Source organism: Schistocerca gregaria, chromosome 6 (assembly GCF_023897955.1).
Source record: "Schistocerca gregaria isolate iqSchGreg1 chromosome 6, iqSchGreg1.2, whole genome shotgun sequence".
Lineage (NCBI taxonomy): Eukaryota > Metazoa > Arthropoda > Insecta > Orthoptera > Acrididae > Schistocerca > Schistocerca gregaria.
Genome location: NC_064925.1, coordinates 13,105,979 through 13,123,992, shown reverse-complemented (window position 1 = coordinate 13,123,992; position 18,014 = coordinate 13,105,979). Strand labels below are relative to the sequence as shown.

General features: G+C 43.1%; 1 long non-coding RNA gene across 1 annotated transcript in view; it reads right to left on the bottom strand.

The window, feature by feature from the left end:
• Positions 1 to 2,698, bottom strand: part of LOC126278965 (uncharacterized) — a 40,673-nt gene extending 37,975 nt beyond the window's left edge. Inside the window, exon 1 of the long non-coding RNA XR_007550771.1 lies at positions 2,615 to 2,698. This is a non-coding gene — a long non-coding RNA (uncharacterized LOC126278965). The remainder of the gene's footprint in view (positions 1 to 2,614) is intronic.
• Between the last annotated feature and the right edge of the window lie 15,316 nt (positions 2,699 to 18,014).

Here is an 18,014-nt window from a genome sequence, read left to right as displayed (position 1 = left end):
GACTTGGTCATTAGACGAGATACTATCGGATATCTTCGAAAACTTGAGTCAGCTATGTGGAGACCTTTCGCGCTCTCTCTCTCTCTCTCTCTCTCTCTCTCTCTCACACACACACACACGCACACACACGCCACAGCTGCATGAACGCTACGCGGATGAGGCACGCGTTTTGCAGTGCCCAACACCGAGACCAACTCTTCAACTCCTTCTTCCGAGAGACGGAACAAACCGAATGGTATGCACAGCAATCCGGCTGAGCTTGATGCAGCTGACGTTTGGTACGTGTTGTCGCAGGAGCACACTGCACGCCTAGATGATCTCAGAATGGTATTGAGCGAAGAATGGAACAGACTTGAGAGCAACATCTCGATAACTAGGCAGACAGCATGAGATGAGGGATCGAAGCCTGTTACTAAACATACAAAGGGTGATTTTTACTAACGTTCGAAAACATCCGAAGCGACGTGTACGCTGTTGCTACAAGTAATTAAATATAAGACTCTTGGAGCCGCAAATGTCGGGAAATAACCCAAATGTGCATGACAAGTGCTGAACATGTGACATCAGCAGATGAAGTACCTCGCCGCACGAGCAGCGGTTCGTTTTGTCAAACCTACACTCGCCAGTAGAGAGCAGTGCTACACATTGCAGCAGAACGGGACATATTTCGAACACCTAGTGTAAATACAATATGTAGTACAAGCAAAAGTTACAAAATTACTGTCCTCTGTGTAATCAACCAAAAGCTGTTCTTATCTCGTGTTTCTTTCCTTTTGTCGATTGTCTTTTTGTTTACAGACGTTATTTAGTACAGAAATCTTGCGTCATTTACTGGTAACTATGAAATTCAAACGCTTATACTTGTTTAACTGTGACGCAATACGGCAGGTTTCTGTCGTAGGGCACTTTTCAATAAACAACTGGAGACCATGAGACCGGTTGATGAAATAATACACTTTACCCCAAGGTAAAAACATGATTGCCAATCGCAGTTAGAGTATCCCGCTTGCCAGACGCAAGACATGAATCCTCATCTTCAGACGCTAAAGTCGCGCACGCCGATGTGAGTACTTGGATTGGGATGATGAGGTGCGACAAATAAGAATCACCCTCAGTCTTCGTAGATTTCATTGCTGTTGTTGCGTCCTTCAGTCGTAGGACTCGCTCGATGCAGCAGGCATGCAGGTCTTCCTGCACACGTCTCTTCATCTCTGACCTACAGCCATTTCATCCTGCTTAATGTACTCAAGCCTTCGTCCCCTCTATAAATTTTACTACCCTCACTTCCCTCCATTGCCAGTCCGTCCGTCTTTTGACGTCTCAGGATGTGTCCCATGAACCGATCCCTCCTTTCCTTGTGCCAAAAATTTTTTTTCTATACAATTCGAGTCAGTGCTTCCTCATTACTTACTCGATGTACCCATTTAATCGTTAGACATCTTCTCTAGTACCGCATTCGAAAATCTCCTCCTTAGAACCACAGCAACTACGTCCCACGGCCCCACAAACGCTCAGTGCACTGTGTTTCTCCCTTGCCTTTACAGATCTTAGCAGTTCAGAGGTGGGCTGCTAGATTTGTTACCAGTAGGTTCGAAAAACATGTAAGTGTTTCGGAGACGCTTCGAGAACTCAAATGTGATGTTTTTTTCGAGAAAAACAATTGAGAAAATATAGAGAACGAGCATTTGTAGCTGACTGCCAACATACATTTTGCATATGGACAATGAAGATAAGATTCGGGAAATTAGGGCTCATACGGAGGCATATAGAAAGTCGTTGCTCTCTCGTTCTATTTTCGAGTGGAACAGGAAAGGAATGATTACTAGTGATACAGGCTATCCACCGCCACGCACTATATGATGGCTCGAGGAGCGTCTATGTAGTTGTAGATGTAGATCTTATCATTTCTAAAAAAAATTTTTAAGATCCTCGCACACTGAAAGTGTACAACTTGCTAGGCACTCTGGGTTTGCCACCAACTTGGTGGCCACACAGCATGACTGAATGTTGGCTTTCAGCAGAAGCATATTTATGGTCTGTGTACCATGGTCCCATCAGAGCTGTTAAGTGTTCTAATACATTGCTAGCCGTACCACTTTTCAGAAACAGAATTAAAAAAAGCACTGCTACTCAGATCTACAATCATTGGTATGAAATTTAATTGTGTACATACTTTGATGCTGAGTTAGTGACTGAAATGTGTTGGGTATTCTCATCTGAATAATGGTTTACTAGTAAGCTTACAGAGCAGTTTGGTAAAACTGTTCGAAAACACTTAGTTGTCACTGACAGAATTATAATGTCTTCGGCAAACCTCAAAATGTTAATTTATCCTCCCTGAACTTTAACACTTTTTCAAAATTTCTGCATTGTCTCCTTCTCTGCTTACAAACATACAGGTTACGTAACATTGGGAATAGGTTACAAGCATGGCCCAGTCCCTTTTAAATTCCTCTTTCAATCAAATTGACTCTTACAAACCGCTAAACTGTAAATACTCTTTAAGGCCATCTATTTTAAATCTACGAATTTCAGAGTTTGAAAGACTGTATTCCAGTTAACACTGTAAACTTATCTTTTCTAAGAAAAAGTGGCAGCGTCAGTATTGACTCACGTGTTATTAGGTTTCTCCAGAGTACGAAATGGTCTTCTTCAACATAATTTTCTACCAATTCTTCCAATCTTCTGTAAATTATTCATCTCCTGTTTTGCAATAATAACTTACAGTCCAGTAATATTCACACATGACAGCATCTGTCTTCTTCAGAATTGAAATTAATGCGTCATCCTTGGATTATGGTGGTATTTCGCTTGTCTCGTCAATCTTGAATGCATACTGAATAGTTTTGTCACGGCTGACTCTCCCAGTGATCTGAATAATTCCTAGGAAATATTGTCTGCTACACGAGTTTTGTTACCACATTCGCTTTACACTGTCCTATCAAATTCTTCTCTCAGCGTCATATCTCCAATCTCATTTGTAATTACTTCCTTTCCTCTTTCACAAGGCTCACTACTTTTAGTCTATGTTCATTTTGTAGTTAAGTCCACAAACGTTGACTTTATTACGGCATAAAGCCAAGCGCCAGTACGCCAGTCGGAAACGAAAGGGAAGAGAAGGCTGCGAGAAGAAGTCAGCCAATCGCACGCAAGACCGACCTCCCTTCCAGGACGTCAACGCGACAGCAGCGGCCCCTATGAGAAGAAGACACAAGCACCGTACCCGACTGGTGGGACCCCACTTGGACAGCAGGTTCAGTGTTAGGCACTTCGTTAGCAGCGTCAACATCAGTGACTTCATTAGCTAGCTCTACGTAGCACATCTGGTATGTCTGTTCTGAAGAAGACTGAATTATATTTTTTGCCACCCTTACTAACGATACATCTAGTAAAGTTAAGTGTTGTAATTTTGCAATAAAACACATTAATACGAGGTGTTTGATTATTTATCTAGCGAAGTGAGTAGGCAGGACTCCTAAACACAACAAGATTGATGACGAGGCTGGTCCAAAAGATTGGCGATGAGGTGAACAAATACCATAGCTACAATCCAGAGACCAGCTGTCACAGATTTTGTTTTGACATGCGCTTTCGTGTTTCGCTGGAGCCTTAGTCCTACCTTTTCTTTTCCATGCAGGGGTGTGTTTACATGTTTCAAAAGTGTTCCTTACATTTTATCTCTATTCAGTGTTTTTAGGTGGATGTCGCCGAATTGTTTTTGCTCGTGTGCTTATTTTTATTGCTGGCAATGTCCATTTATTGCATTTTCCTATTCCAAAATGAGCAGCTTATCTGTCCTATCCCTTCTGAGGCGCTTCAGCTGCAAGCGATAGATGCAACGCAGCTATCACAGATGTTTGAGTCTGAAACCCAGCAGAGTGCAACCCTGCTAAACATGGTGCAGCAGTTACTGGCGAACCAAACACCTAATGCAGCGCAATTTGAAACAACTGTAGCTCCGAATGCCATACCGCCTTTTCGTTAGTTTAACGAAAAAGAGGAGGAATGGCTCGAGTCACTGCCTGTATCAAGCCTACATCATTGCTCACAAAGTATCAGGCATTTTACTTTTTGTCAGTGGTAGGAAGTGCAGTCTTTCCCCTCATTCAGAAATTGTTCCCTAACGCCACTCCGAATGAACATTCCTATGATCATGTTGTAGATTCCCTAACTAACCATTATGGCCAACAAGTGAATTTGGTGACAGCTAGGTACCAATTTTTTCGTTGCAAGGAAAGGTCAGAACAAACTTATCAAGAGTGTTAACAGATTCGCAGGGTATGACAAGGAAATGCAACTTCAGATGTGCTTGAGGTGCTCTATATCCCCGTGTTATGTTGCGTGATGCGATCGTGTACAATATAACAGATGTCAAATTTAGAGATCACACTTTGAAACAGTCAGATCCATCACTTTATCACGTATTGCAAATTGTAGATCAGTATGACTCAGGTGCCGTAGTGGCCAATAAATCTTAGTAGCTACCAATTAGTCATGTTGAATCGTGCCTTTCTCACAACTGGCCCATTGGGGAGCAACAGCATGTGCATGCCAAGTCACGTATACAGTTCTATAAACAGGCGGCTACATCGAGGAACCGCATTAAGTCATTCCCTTAATGCTGTTCACGGCACAAATGCCAAGACTTCCCCATCCAGACAAGCACAGTGTTATGCTTATGGCAAGTAAGGTCACATACAATCAGTATGTTTGCAATGGAACAAAAAATTCTGCCCACTCACAAAAATCTAGTCACAAGGCCCATGTCATCAATGCAGTGTATTCCATGCCTGCTGCAGGCATTAGCACAACTAACAAGCAAACAGTTTCTTTGGTGCTAGGCCAAACGTTTTGATAATTTGCATCTTAGTGGACATAAGTGCCTCTGTTACATTGTTGAATCGTAACGTATATAAACTGTTAGGCTCCCCACACGTGTCTAAAACTAGCACATGCCTGACGTCATATAATGGAGAAGACATTCCTGTTCTTCGAAAACATAATATGCCTGCCATCTAACACTCGCATAAGTGGATTTTGACATTCAATGAGTCACAATCATGCAATTGTGAGAAAATATGTGCCCTTGATTCGTCTGATTTGTTTGGCATTCAAATTCAGGACAATGTGTTGTCAGTGAGTGCATTCAGTGCCGAAGACAGTATAGCCAACTTGCTGAAAGAATTCCCTAAACTCTTTTCTGGAGGTTTAGGTAAGGCTAACAATTTTGTTGCACATATTACTATGATAGACAAGGCTCACCCGAAATTTTGCAGCGCAAGAACTATCCCCATTGTATTACGGGACAAAGAGGCTGCTGAACTTAAAGAATTGCAAGACAGCGGAGCTATTGCGCCCTTAAAAGCTACTCAATGGGCAAGTCCACTGGTTTTGCTCCCCAAACCTTCAGGTCACATTCGCCTCTGTGTTGACTTTTTGTCTACAGCGAACCCACAAGCTGTGACTGGTACTTATTTATTACCAGGCCCAGATGATCTCGTGGATAGATTACGCGCCGGTTGCTACTTTTCAAAAACTGATTTGCGTGATGCACATCTGAAACTGCTCCTAGATTAAGAATCACAAACCGTGTTTGTTGTGAACACTCATTTGAGCTTGTTTAAATATGTGCGTTTGCCTTTTGGCAGTGCTTCCGCATCGGCCATTTTCCAACGGCATTTGGAACATCTTACTGCTCATGTACCAAACTGTTCTGAAGAACACATTGCCAATGTGCGTGCTTTGTTTCGAATGTTATCTTGTGCAGGAGTGAAGTGTAGACTGGACAAGTCTGATTTTTTAAACAGAGTTGCAGTATCTTGGTCATGTCATAAACAGTCAAGGTGTACATCCTCTTCAGTTACATTTCTTAGCCATAAGTGCCCTGCCTGTTACTCGCAATGTCCCAGAATTGCAGTCAGTCTTAGGAAAAATGAACTATTATATTCGGCTCATACCGAATGATGCACAATCGCAGCTCCATTGCATCGCTAACGTCACTTAAGAGCTTACCTTTTTTGGGCAGATGAGTGCCAAGAAACTTTTCAAAACATTAAGATACGTTGCTCAGTGATCGACGCTTGGTACACTTTGATCCTGACGAACAAGATGTGTTGCAAGATGGCAATTCCTCTTACGGAATCGGTGAAGTGATTTATCACGGATTTGGTGATGAAGACAGGACTATTGCTCTCGCATCAAAAGTGTTGTCCAAAGCTCAGTGTACTATTCACAAATAGAGAAAGAATCATCGGCTGTTGTGTATGGTGTCACCAAATTCCACCACTATCTGTATCGTAGAAAATTCTACTTAGTAACGGATCGCAAACAACTGCAGTCCTTGTTTCATCAGATGAAGCTGTTTCCGGTACGAAATGCTCAAAAATTGCAAATATGGGTTTTGTTGTTGTCTCAGTACTAGTACGAGATTGTGTACGGTCCGACAGCTCAATATGGTAATGCGGACTAACTTTCACGTCTTCCGATTAGGCCCGATACGGACTGCAGAGCTTCTACTGCATCTTATTGTCACATGGATGCTTGGGGTCTTAAAATGCTTTAATCCTTTCCTCTGATCTATAGAAGAATTGCACAGGCCAGGGAAAGTAATTCAGATTTGAACGTTTTGCTAATATACATTCGCACGTATTGGCCCAGCTTGTTGCGTAGCATAAAGGACTCTGTCGATACTTTGCACTTCGGCATAACCTCGCTATACAGCAAGGTGTGATTCTTGTTCAGAATGACAGTGGACAGCAACGTGTGTTGATCCCCAAAGGTTTGGAAAAAGAAGTGTTGCAGTTACTTCAGCAAGGACACTGAGGGGGTGCTCGAACGAAACAGCTAGAGCGTCGGCACTGTACTAGGCAGAATCTTTTTTTTTTTTTTTTTTTGAGTCATCAGTCTACTGGCTGGTTTGATGCGGCCCGCCACGAAGTCCTTTCCTGTGCTAACCTCTTCATCTCAGAGTAGCACTTGCAACCTACGTCCGCAATTATTTGCTTGACGTATTCCAATCTCTGTCTTCCTCTACAGTTTTTGCCCTCTACAGCTCCGTCTAGTACCATGGAAGTCATTCCCTCATGTCTTAGCAGATGTCCTATTATCCTGTCCCTTCTCCTTATCAGTGTTTTCCACATATTCCTTTCCTCTCCGATTCTGCGTAGAACCTCCTCATTCCTTACCTTATCAGTCCACCTAATTTTCAACATTCGTCTATAGCACCACATCTCAAAAGCTTTGATTCTCTTCTGTTCCGGTTTTCCCACAGACCATGTTTCACTACCTACAATGGTGTACTCCAGACGTACATTCTCAGAAATTTCTTCCTCAAATTAAGGCCGGTATTTGATATTAGTAGACTTCTCTTGGCCAGAAACGCCTTTTTTGCCATAGCGAGTCTGCTTTTGATGTCCTCCTTGCTCCGTCCGTCATTGGTTATTTTACTGCCTAGGTAGCAGAATTCCTTAACTTCATTGACTTCGTGACCATCAATCCTGATGTTAAGTTTCTCGCTGTTCTCATTTCTACTACTTCTCATCACCTACTTTTTCAGAATCTTGAACAGCTTGCACCATTTTATATTGTCGAACGCTTTTTCCAGGTCGACAAATCATATGAACGTGTCTTGATTTTTCTTTAGCCTTGCTTCCATTATTAGCCGTAACGTCAGAATTGCCTCTCTCGTGCCTTTACTTTTCCTAAATCCAAACTGGTCGTCACCTAGCGCATTCTCAATTTTCTTTTCCATTTTTCTGTATATTATTCTTGTAAGCAGCTTCGATGCATGAGCTGTTAGGCTGATTGTGCGATAATTCTCGCACTTGTCAGCTCTTACCGTCTTCGGAATTGTGTGGATGATGCTTTTCCGAAAGTCAGATGGTATGTCGCCAGACTCATCTATTCTACACACCAACGTGGAAAGTCGTTTTGTTGCCACTTCCCCTAATGATTTTAGAAATTCTGATGGAATTTTATCTATCCCTTCTGCCTTATTTGACCGTAAGTCCTCCAAAGCTCTTTTAAATTCCGATTCTAATACTGGATCCCCTATCTCTTCTAAATCGACTCCTGTTTCTTCTTCTATCACATCAGACAAATATTCATCCTCATATAGGCTTTCGATGTATTCTTTCCACATATCTGCTCTCTCCACTGCATTTAACAGTGGAATTCCAGTTGCACTCTTAATGTTACCACCGTTGCTTTTAATGTCACCAAAGGTTGTTGTGACTTTCCTGTATGATGAGTCTGTCCTTCCGACAATCATATCTTTTTCGATGTCTTCACATTTTTCCTGCAGCCATTTCGTCTTGGCTTCCCTGCACTTCCTATTAATTTCATTCTGCAGCGACTTGTATTTCTGTATTCCTGATTTTCCCGGAACATGTTTGCACTTCCTCCTTTCATCAATCAACTGAAGTATTTCTTCTGTTACCCATGGTTTCTTCGCAGCTACCTTCTTTATACCTATGTTTTCCTTCCCAGCTTCTGTGATGGCCCTTTTTAGAGACGTCCATTCCTCTTCAACTGTGTTGCCTACTGCGCTATTCCTTGTTGCTGTATCTATAGCGTTAGAGAACTTCAAACGTATCTCGACATTCATTAGAACTTCCGTATCCCACTTCTTAGCGTATTGATTCTTCCTGACTAATGTCTTGAACTTCAGCCTACTCTTCATTACTACTATATTGTGATCTGAGTCTATATCTGCTCCTGAGTAAGCCTTACAATCCAGTATCTGATTTCGGAATCTCTGTCTGACCATGATGTAATATAATTGAAATCTTCCCTTATCTCCCGGCCTTTTCCAAGTATATCTCCTCTTCTTGTGATTCTTGAACAGGGTATTCGCTATTACTAGCTGAAACTTGTTACAGAACTCAATTAGTCTTTCTCCTCTGTCATTCCTTGTTCCAATCCCATATTCTCCTGTAACCTTTTCTTCTACTCCTTCCCCCAGAACTGCATTCCAATCGCCCATGACTATTAGATTTTCGTCCCCCTTTGTATACTGCATTACCCTTTCAATATCCTCATACACTTTCTCTATCTGTTCATCTTCAGCTTGCGACGTCGGCATGTATACCTGAACTATCGTTGTCGGTGTTGGTCTGGTGTCGATTCTGATTAGAACAACCCGGTCACTGAACTGTTCACAGTAACAGACCGTCTGTCCTACCTTCCTATTCATAACGAATCCTACACCTATTATACCATTTTCTGCTGCTGTTGTTTATACCCGATACTCATCTGACCAGAAATCCTTGCCTTCCCTCCACTTCACTTCACTAACCCCTACTTTATCTAGATTGAGCCTTTGCATTATCCATTTCAGATTTTCTAGTTTTCCTACCATGTTCAAGCTTCTGACATTCCACGCCCCGACTCGTAGAGCATTATACTTTCGTTGATTATTCAATCTTTTTCTCATAGTAACCTCTCCCTGGCAGTCCCCTCCAGGAGATCCGAATGGGGGACTATTCCGGAATCTTTTGCCAATGGAGAGATTATCATGACACTTCTTCAACTACAGGCCACATGTCCTGTGGATACACGTTACGTGTCTTTAATGCAGTGGTTTCCATTGCCTTCTGCATCCTCATGTCGTTGCTCATTGCTGATTCGTTCGCCTTTAGGGGCAATTTGCCACCCCTAGAGCAAGAGAGTGCCCTGAACCTCTATCTGCTCCTCCGCCCTCTTTAACAAGGCCGTTGGCAGAATGAGGCTGACTTCTTATGCCAGAAGTCTTCGGCCGCCAATTCTGATTATTTATCAAAATTTAGGCAGTGGCGAGGGTCGAACCCGGAACCGAAGACCTTTTGATTATGAATCAAAGACGCAACCCCTAGACCACGGGTGCAGAATATGGACACCCAAGCAGAGCGCATGTCGTCACAGTATCACGCATGTGTGGAAAATCAGTCTGCTATGCCACAAAAATTCCCTACTGGGACTACGTCGGAATCACCATGGAAACGTGTGCACATAGACTTTTCGGGACCTTTTTGGAACAGTCGTTATTTGATTGTGGTAGACTCTTATAGCACGTTTCCTTTTGCTGTGCTAATGAACTTTACAACGCCACGTAGCACAGTTCAGGCGTTATCCTCTATATTTTGCCTGAAGTCATAGTGTCGGACAACGCCCCTCAGTTCACGTCAAATGAATCTGAAACATTCTATGTACGCAATGGCATACAGAATCTAACTAGTGCACTGTTCCATCCATAGTGAAACTGCGAAGCGGCACGTTTCATCAGAACATCCAAGCAGCAGGTGGGCAAACTTCACACAGCCTCCTATTGTTCGCACCCCCCAAACTGACCATTGTTGGTGAAATTGCCTTAAGGACGACACCATCCGACAGTGCTTCACACTCCACAGAATCCTGCGCTGAAGTAAGGCCTCAAATACTGCTTTTCAGGGTGTTTGGCGACAGCAGACGATGGACGCGAGACGAGATACTTCATCGACTTGGCGCATGCATGTATATCATTTGAGACCCAGACGGATTGCAACACCGATATCACAAATTCACCACTGTCATGTGCATCGGTGATCCTTCTGTATCTCTTCTTCCAGATTCACAAAACCTGAGCATAGAGCGGCCACAGCAGCCGCCAAAAGGTGTCATCACGACCCCGCGGGATGACCCATGGAGACGGAGCCTTCGCCTCTTCCGCCGTGTCTCGTCCTACCGATGGAGCAGGACGCTCCCACAGTGCAGCGGCCAACACCTTTCACATCGTGGTATGGGCCTCAGAAGGTGGACATGTACCCTTATGGGCGTTTTCTGTGGGGCGTTTCCACCAGAGCGAAAGCCGGATGGCAGGGTATGACTGGAACCTGACGTCTCCTGCAGCCACTGCTTCCGGTCCATCAGAGGGCCCACGCTCCTGCCCCTCTCTCTCTCCCCCCCCCCCCCCCCACCCCACCAACCCATTACCGTGCTCGATATACGACGAAGGTCCGTCGCTTTTGGGGGGGGGGGGGGGAGGGGGGAATGTTATGGCGTAAAGCCAAGAGCCGGTACGCCACTCGGGAAGGAAAGGGAAAAGAAGGCTGTGAGAAGAAGTCAGGCAATGACACGCTCACCGAACTCACTTCCTGGACGACCAGTCGACAACAGTGGCCCCTATGTGAAGAGGACATAAGCACCCGGAGTGACTGGTGGAACCCCACTTGGATAGCGGCTCCAATGTTAGGCATTTCGATAGCTGGGTCAACATTAGCGACTTCGTTAGCTAGCTCTAAATATCACAGACTTGTATTTGTCTATTCTGAAGAAGACTGGATTATTTTGTATGTTGCCCTTGTTCGCGACACATCTAGGAAAATTAAGTACTGTAATTTGTTTTCATAATAAAACTCATTAACACAAGTTGTTTGATTGATTGTCTAGCGAGACGAGTAGGCAGGATTCTTAGACACAACTAGATTCACGATGAGACTGGTCCAAATGACGGACGACGCAAAAGATTTTTGTGCAGTTTATGTAGAAACGCAATGCATCAGAAGTAACAAACAAGGGAAACTCCCCATCGAACTTCGCTCAGATTTAGTGGTAAGATGGCCCAGTGGACACAGCCCGTCAAAAACCGAACACAGATCAAGCATGAAAACAGGAATAGGGCGTACTGAACTGTGACAAAAGAAGCAAAACAGAAACTGTGAACGGTTCAGAGACAAAAAAGTGCAACATATACAATAGCCCGAAAGAACAGGGGCGTTGTGGTTAAGTGGACACAATGTTTGACGCCACACGGCCGCGGCGTTTTCAAATCTTCCTCGTACCAACTTTCCTTCTTTTTTCCGGAGATCGCCGTACTCAAATTTGTGTGTGTGTCATGGTGTTTGATGGTGATGTTTCGTTTGCGGGGCGCTCAACTGCGCGGTCCTCAGCGTCCGTACAACGTCCTAATGTTTAAACAGCCCAATTCGTTACAGAGTCCCATCAAGCCACTGTCACATGACGATGACGGTGACGAAATGATGAAGACAACACAAACATCCAGTCTCCAGGTAGAGAAAATTCCCAATCCGGCCGAGAATCGAACCCGGAACCCTATGTTCCAGGGTGAGCGACGCTGGACGCTGGACCACGAGCTGCTGACGTGTCATGGTGTATCGTCCGTTTGCAACAGTGAGGTGCAAGGAAGGAACCCATGATGACACTTGATTCTGCACAACTACTCTATTAGCAGCCGAAAGGAATGGCTTTCGAAAGAAAACTTCAAACGTTTGATGACAAGGGGACAAAACCGAATCATTTATCTGACAAGATGTCAGGTGTGTCATACACGACATTAGTGACAGTACATGTCTCATATGATAAGAATCTCTAATCTACGAATCTAATTTGTACGCTTGATGAGTGAGTGAGATTGCCTCATTGCCCGATTTAAGTGTTCGTATAAATGTGAATGTGATCAGTCCCTAGGAAATGATGAAAACATAGTAGTTTGTAACATACATGCAACAAATGAACGCAACAGTTTCACATTCACACAGTTTCCCTCCTGCGTCAAAACATGTTTTTATCGTTTTTGAAATTCAGTTTCGTTTCGTAAGTTTTGACTCTAGAATTCCTTTGGTCTAACGTAGTTCACACCCGTTTACTTCTTGTTTCCATTTCTGTGCGACGTCTGTGTGTTATCTCACCAGCTTTCACTATTCACCACGTTTAGTTGCAATGGTAACGTATTCTTACAACATGACTCATATTCTATAACCAATGTATAGTATGACAACTGCCAAAACTACACAAAGGAACTAACATTTCAATGACCAAACGGACAGTTCATAATGTTTTGAAAAATAAATAAATATAAACAAATGACACGAATGAGTTTTGCACGCGGCTCGTCCGCTCAACAGCAGTACCGTGTGGCTAGGGCCGCCCGCCTAGTGGACCGTTCGCCTGGTGCAAGGCTTTCGAGTTGACGCCACTTCAGTGGCTTGTGTGTCGATGGGGATGAAGTGATGATGATCAGAAGAACACAACACCCAGTCCCTGAGCGGAGAAAATCTCCGACTCCGCCGGGAATCGAACCGGGGCCGTTTGGTATGACATTCCATCGCGCTGACCTCTCAGCTACCAGGGACGGATCTCACAGTAACTTTTTTATATTGTTTTCTTTTCCTTTTTTTTTATTTTGGTACTATTTGTTTGGAGCGACAGTCAGCTACAGGTTGGAGCAGACAAGGGGCTCAGGGGTAGAATCCCGAGACCTGGCTCCGGTGCCTTCCCCTGCCCGGCGTCGTGCTGCACCCACACCTTACGCTTATCCATTTTACTTATTTATTTATTTATTTCAGTCTTTGCGGACATATACACAGAGGAAAAGCAGAGCTAGTGCACCAATCTGGAACCCTGGAAATCAAGCAAGGTGGTAAAGCAAGGTGATAAAGGGTGGTGGCGAGCAGAATTCAAGGTTTAACGTGCGTCGTATTTCACTCCGAATCGGGAGGGCGCTTATGAGGCAGGGAACACACCAACTAAGTGGAGGCGTGGTAAAAACTCTTCTGAAACTACTGGCAAAATACGCCCGAAAACGAGAACTGCGCGCAAACCTCCGCCTTTGCGAGAATCGCCCAAAATTCAAGACGCGAAACCCGCAGCGGTAGAATATGCGCAATATGAACTATTCTGGATGCTACATAGGCATTCAGATATCTTAACCGGGACGCTGATTATTGCATTTGTTAAGCTTGCACAGTTCACTATTTCTAATTTGCTTTTTTCACAATTCAGTACACCTTCTTCCTGTTTTCATGCTTGATTTATGTTGAGTTTTTGACGGGCTACTCACTGGGTCATTTTATTACCAAATCTGAAGGGGGTGCTATGGACAGTTTAGAGAAATAAATTTATCTGCAGAAGATGAAACCCGTGCGAAACATCTTTCATTCAATTTATCACTACGTTAGTTACAAGTCACTACCATGCCTCAGGGATCACATATTCACTGTTTTTGCCTGCTGGGGCTCACATCTCTGGTTCAACATAGCGCCTATGCTGTCTTTTGACAGCAGAACCATGCCTGTTAATCAGACGGCGGTTAGGATTCGTATTTACATGGTACAAGTTGACGCAGAGGAACACACTTCCAGTTTCGGTGTTGCTGAAGACGTACGTATGCTCACGCTTGGCAGTGCTACTGTTCTTCACATGTTCAGCGACTGCTGGAGCTACCTTGTTCCACGTGTTAAATTCAGACGTAGCACCTTGTGCAATTCTGAAGCGGGCATTTCTAAGGTACTGAATACAGATTTTATGGTGAATACGTTGCTTATTAGATTTGACCAACGTACAGGAATCAATATCAGTTTGTCACTAACCGATCCATGAATTTCGAACGTGTCTTAAGCTAGTTTTCCACTCATTTCTCATCTCATAATACTACAGGGATTAGAGAATACACATGGAGATTGTCACACAATACATCATCTCAATTCAAGCCTAAACTATATCTACCAAAACCCAGTTCCACAAATAGGTTCGACAGAAATGAGATTTACGAAACGAGGCGCTGACTACGCTTTAAGTGCGTGCAGCGTGGCATAAACTCTGCAGTGTGCCTGAGCTGTAGCGTTAGAACAGTGTGTCAGGTCTCACATTATGTTTTCCACCATTATAAATAATTCAGCTTTATTGTTCTGGGCAAAGATGAATGAGCGGGCTGCACGGCTAGTGGATAAGATCCTAGACTCTATGTTTGGGTGTATCTGTGGTTCGCTTGCTCGTCTGTCAGTTGTGCAGGGCAGGGCATTCTTATTTGAGGCACAGTAGTGAACAGTGGAGGTTCTAGAGATGGAGATTTGATATTAGTGAAAAGTATCTGGAATACTTTATTATGGAGATGAAAACTGGTCTGTAAACATATCATATTGATTCTATTGGAGGAGAATCTTTTTTTGCAGGAATTTTTCAGAATAAGCGGTGCATCTGCAAGATGAAAGGTTTGTCTTCAGAACTAATAATGGAAGGAAACCTTTGACTCTCAGATAAGTAATAATATTCGCGATTAGTGTAAATTTCATCTCTTTGTTTTCATGATGTCACATAAACCCAATTGGTTGGAAAAGTTTGTGGTTTTTGCATTGAGAGAATTTGATATTGATAGGGACTTCTTATGTTTTACAGTCTTTGTTGACAACAATAGTAGTATAATTTTTCAAGAGCGACGTTCTTTAAAAGAAAACCCTTCTAAATCATTCGTAGCAAAGTTTTGAACATTTTGTCGTGTGTGCGTTGCAACGTACGCCACACGAAGCCACAGACTGTTTATGACAAGCAAAAAACAAGTTTTGTAGTGAGTACTTTATTTTTTCTTTAGTTTCTGCATCTGCTGATTTCTAATTGCTTTCGGGAAACTCTGTGTACCAGACACAAAACAACATGCTGAGCATGAAGTACGCTACTTTTATTTCAGGGTAGATCTCATCTGGCATTCTTATAATGAGAAAGTTTTTTAGTATGAATTATCTGGTGTTGACACTAAGTAAGCAGATTAGTTTACAGTGAACACTGTAGGTAACATCAGTTACTTTTCTTCTGAGTAGAGCAGTATTTTATTTTTGTGGAAATTTCAAGTCACAAACTGCGCATCATGTCACACATATGTGAGAATGGACTTCAGTGTTGAGTTTCAGTGAAATAGTTTTCACTGAGTGCACGATTAGCTATTTCTGTTATTTAATAAGATTAATTATCATTGTTACAAATTCAGTATTTCACTAACTTCAAAGTTTCGTTGCACAACACTCATCACATGCGAAATAGAAGGCCTACCAAAAATCAGCATTAATCACCAACTGAGTACGATAACTAAAGCACATGTTACACATGGAAAAAGTATTTTAAAAAGAAGAAAATTTAGTGTTTCAGTTATGGATAAAGTTTTATAGAAAGCTTACAACAGAGAACATGCCGTAGAGAACAGATATGTAGACTGGCCTAAGCCGGAGTTGCGTTCGTGCCAGACCTTTTCTTCAGTTAAGGCATAAAACTGAATCCAGTTTACACCACCACAATTAAGTATCTTGCACATTTCTATCTACTATTGTTTGCTTTATTGAAACACTACAGACACAACATGAACTTCTCCCAGACTTAAACGACCACTTTGTTTCCTTCATAACACAAACAAAGCCACTAGAAAATAATATATGGATACAGTAACACCATCTGAATGCAATGAGGTACAACGAGCGCAATTGGTAGGCTACATGAGACCGCACATTTCGCTACCCACAGCACCTCCATTTTGTACGTTTGACGAACGCGCTTATCTCCACAGAGCCTGTATATAAACGTACGAGCAATGCTCACTTTACAGAAGATCAGCTTGCATCCCCAAACACTTCGCCACTCGCTTGATCGTACTTTTATGGACATTACGCAATACACTTGCATCCACCACTACTGCGTTGGCATGCACGCGTGCTCTCAGGTCGTCTATGCTTCCATGCGTGGAGTACTATAAACTTGTTCCCTTAAGCGTCCCCACAAATAAAGATCTGGTGGATTACGGTCCGGGAGACGTGGAGGCCAGAACGTCGTACCTCCACGACCAATCCATTTCCCTGGAAACGCTTTATTTGAAAAGTTACGCACATTCATTGCAAAGTGTGTCGGCGCACTATCACGCAAAAGCCATAGCTGTTGTCGAAAGACCAAGTGGAACGTTTTCTAACACATCGGACAATTTATTGAAAATAAATGTGCGATAAAAGGGCGGATTCAATAAGTAACAGCCAGAATCACTCCTCTCACGATTCCAGTCCATATGTTAAAGCCAAAACGTGCCTGAAAACTACATTCATGTGTCACATGTTTGGTTATGCCGCGATCAATAATAGCTGTTGTGGAGGTACAAAATGCGTTTACGAATGAAGCTAGATTCATTAGTCCATATCAAGTTGTTTATAAAATGTTCGTTATCTTCCACCTGTGGCAAAAAACATTCGGAAAACTGTACTCGTCGAATGCGGTCTTCTGGCCACTGCTGTTGAGTTAACGTGTTGCTATGAATGCCGTTCCTCGTCATGCAACACTTCGACAACCAGTCTCTGAGCCTTCGGAACTGCCTTGCAATATCACTGGTACTTCGCCGAGGTGATTGGTCAACTGTTTCAAGAACTGAGTTTTGTTATTTGGGGAGAAAAATAACTTATGATGGTCGAAGTAGAGAGGATTTAAAATGTAGACTGGCAATGGCAAGGAAAGCGTTTCTGAACAAGCGAAATTTGTTAACATCGAGTATAGATTTAAGTGTCAGGAAGTCGTTTCTGAAAGTATTTGTATGGAGTGTACCTATGTGTGGAAGTGAAACGTGGACGATAAACAGACAAGAAGAGAATAGAAGCTTTCGAATTGTGGTGCTACAGAAGAATGCTGAAGATTAGTTGCGTAGATCACATGACTAAATAGGTGGTATTGAATTGAATTGGGGAGGAGTTTGTGGCACAACTAGACTAGAAGAAGGGATCGATTGGGAGGCCATATTCTGAGGCATCAAGGGATCACCAATTTAGTATTGGAGATCAGCGTCGAGGGTAAAAATTGTAGAGGGAGACCAAGAAATGAATACACTAAACAGATTCAGAAGGTACTGGGAAAAGAAGAAGCATACACAGGATAGGGTAGCATGGAGAGCTGCATCAAACCAGACTGAAGACCACAACCATCTTGAAGCTGCTATTGTACTGGGAGTGGCCAGTCCTTTTCAGACAGGGGCCGCTGCCATCGCCAGAGTGCGATTGGATGACTTCTCACAGATTTAATTACATTAGATTTTCTATATAAATATCCTGTTCATTTTCTCTCTAGGACTAACAGTTTGCACGTAGCAAGCGAGAGAATACGAGAATCTTGCGCGTAATATTTGGAACCTCTGTTTTTCATGTAGCTTTGCCCTCACCGCTCTTTTCCAGTGACTCCATCGGCCCTCTCTCTTGTCGGTGAATGACGCGACGGCGCACTCTAGGGAGAAATGGCGTCGACGGTCA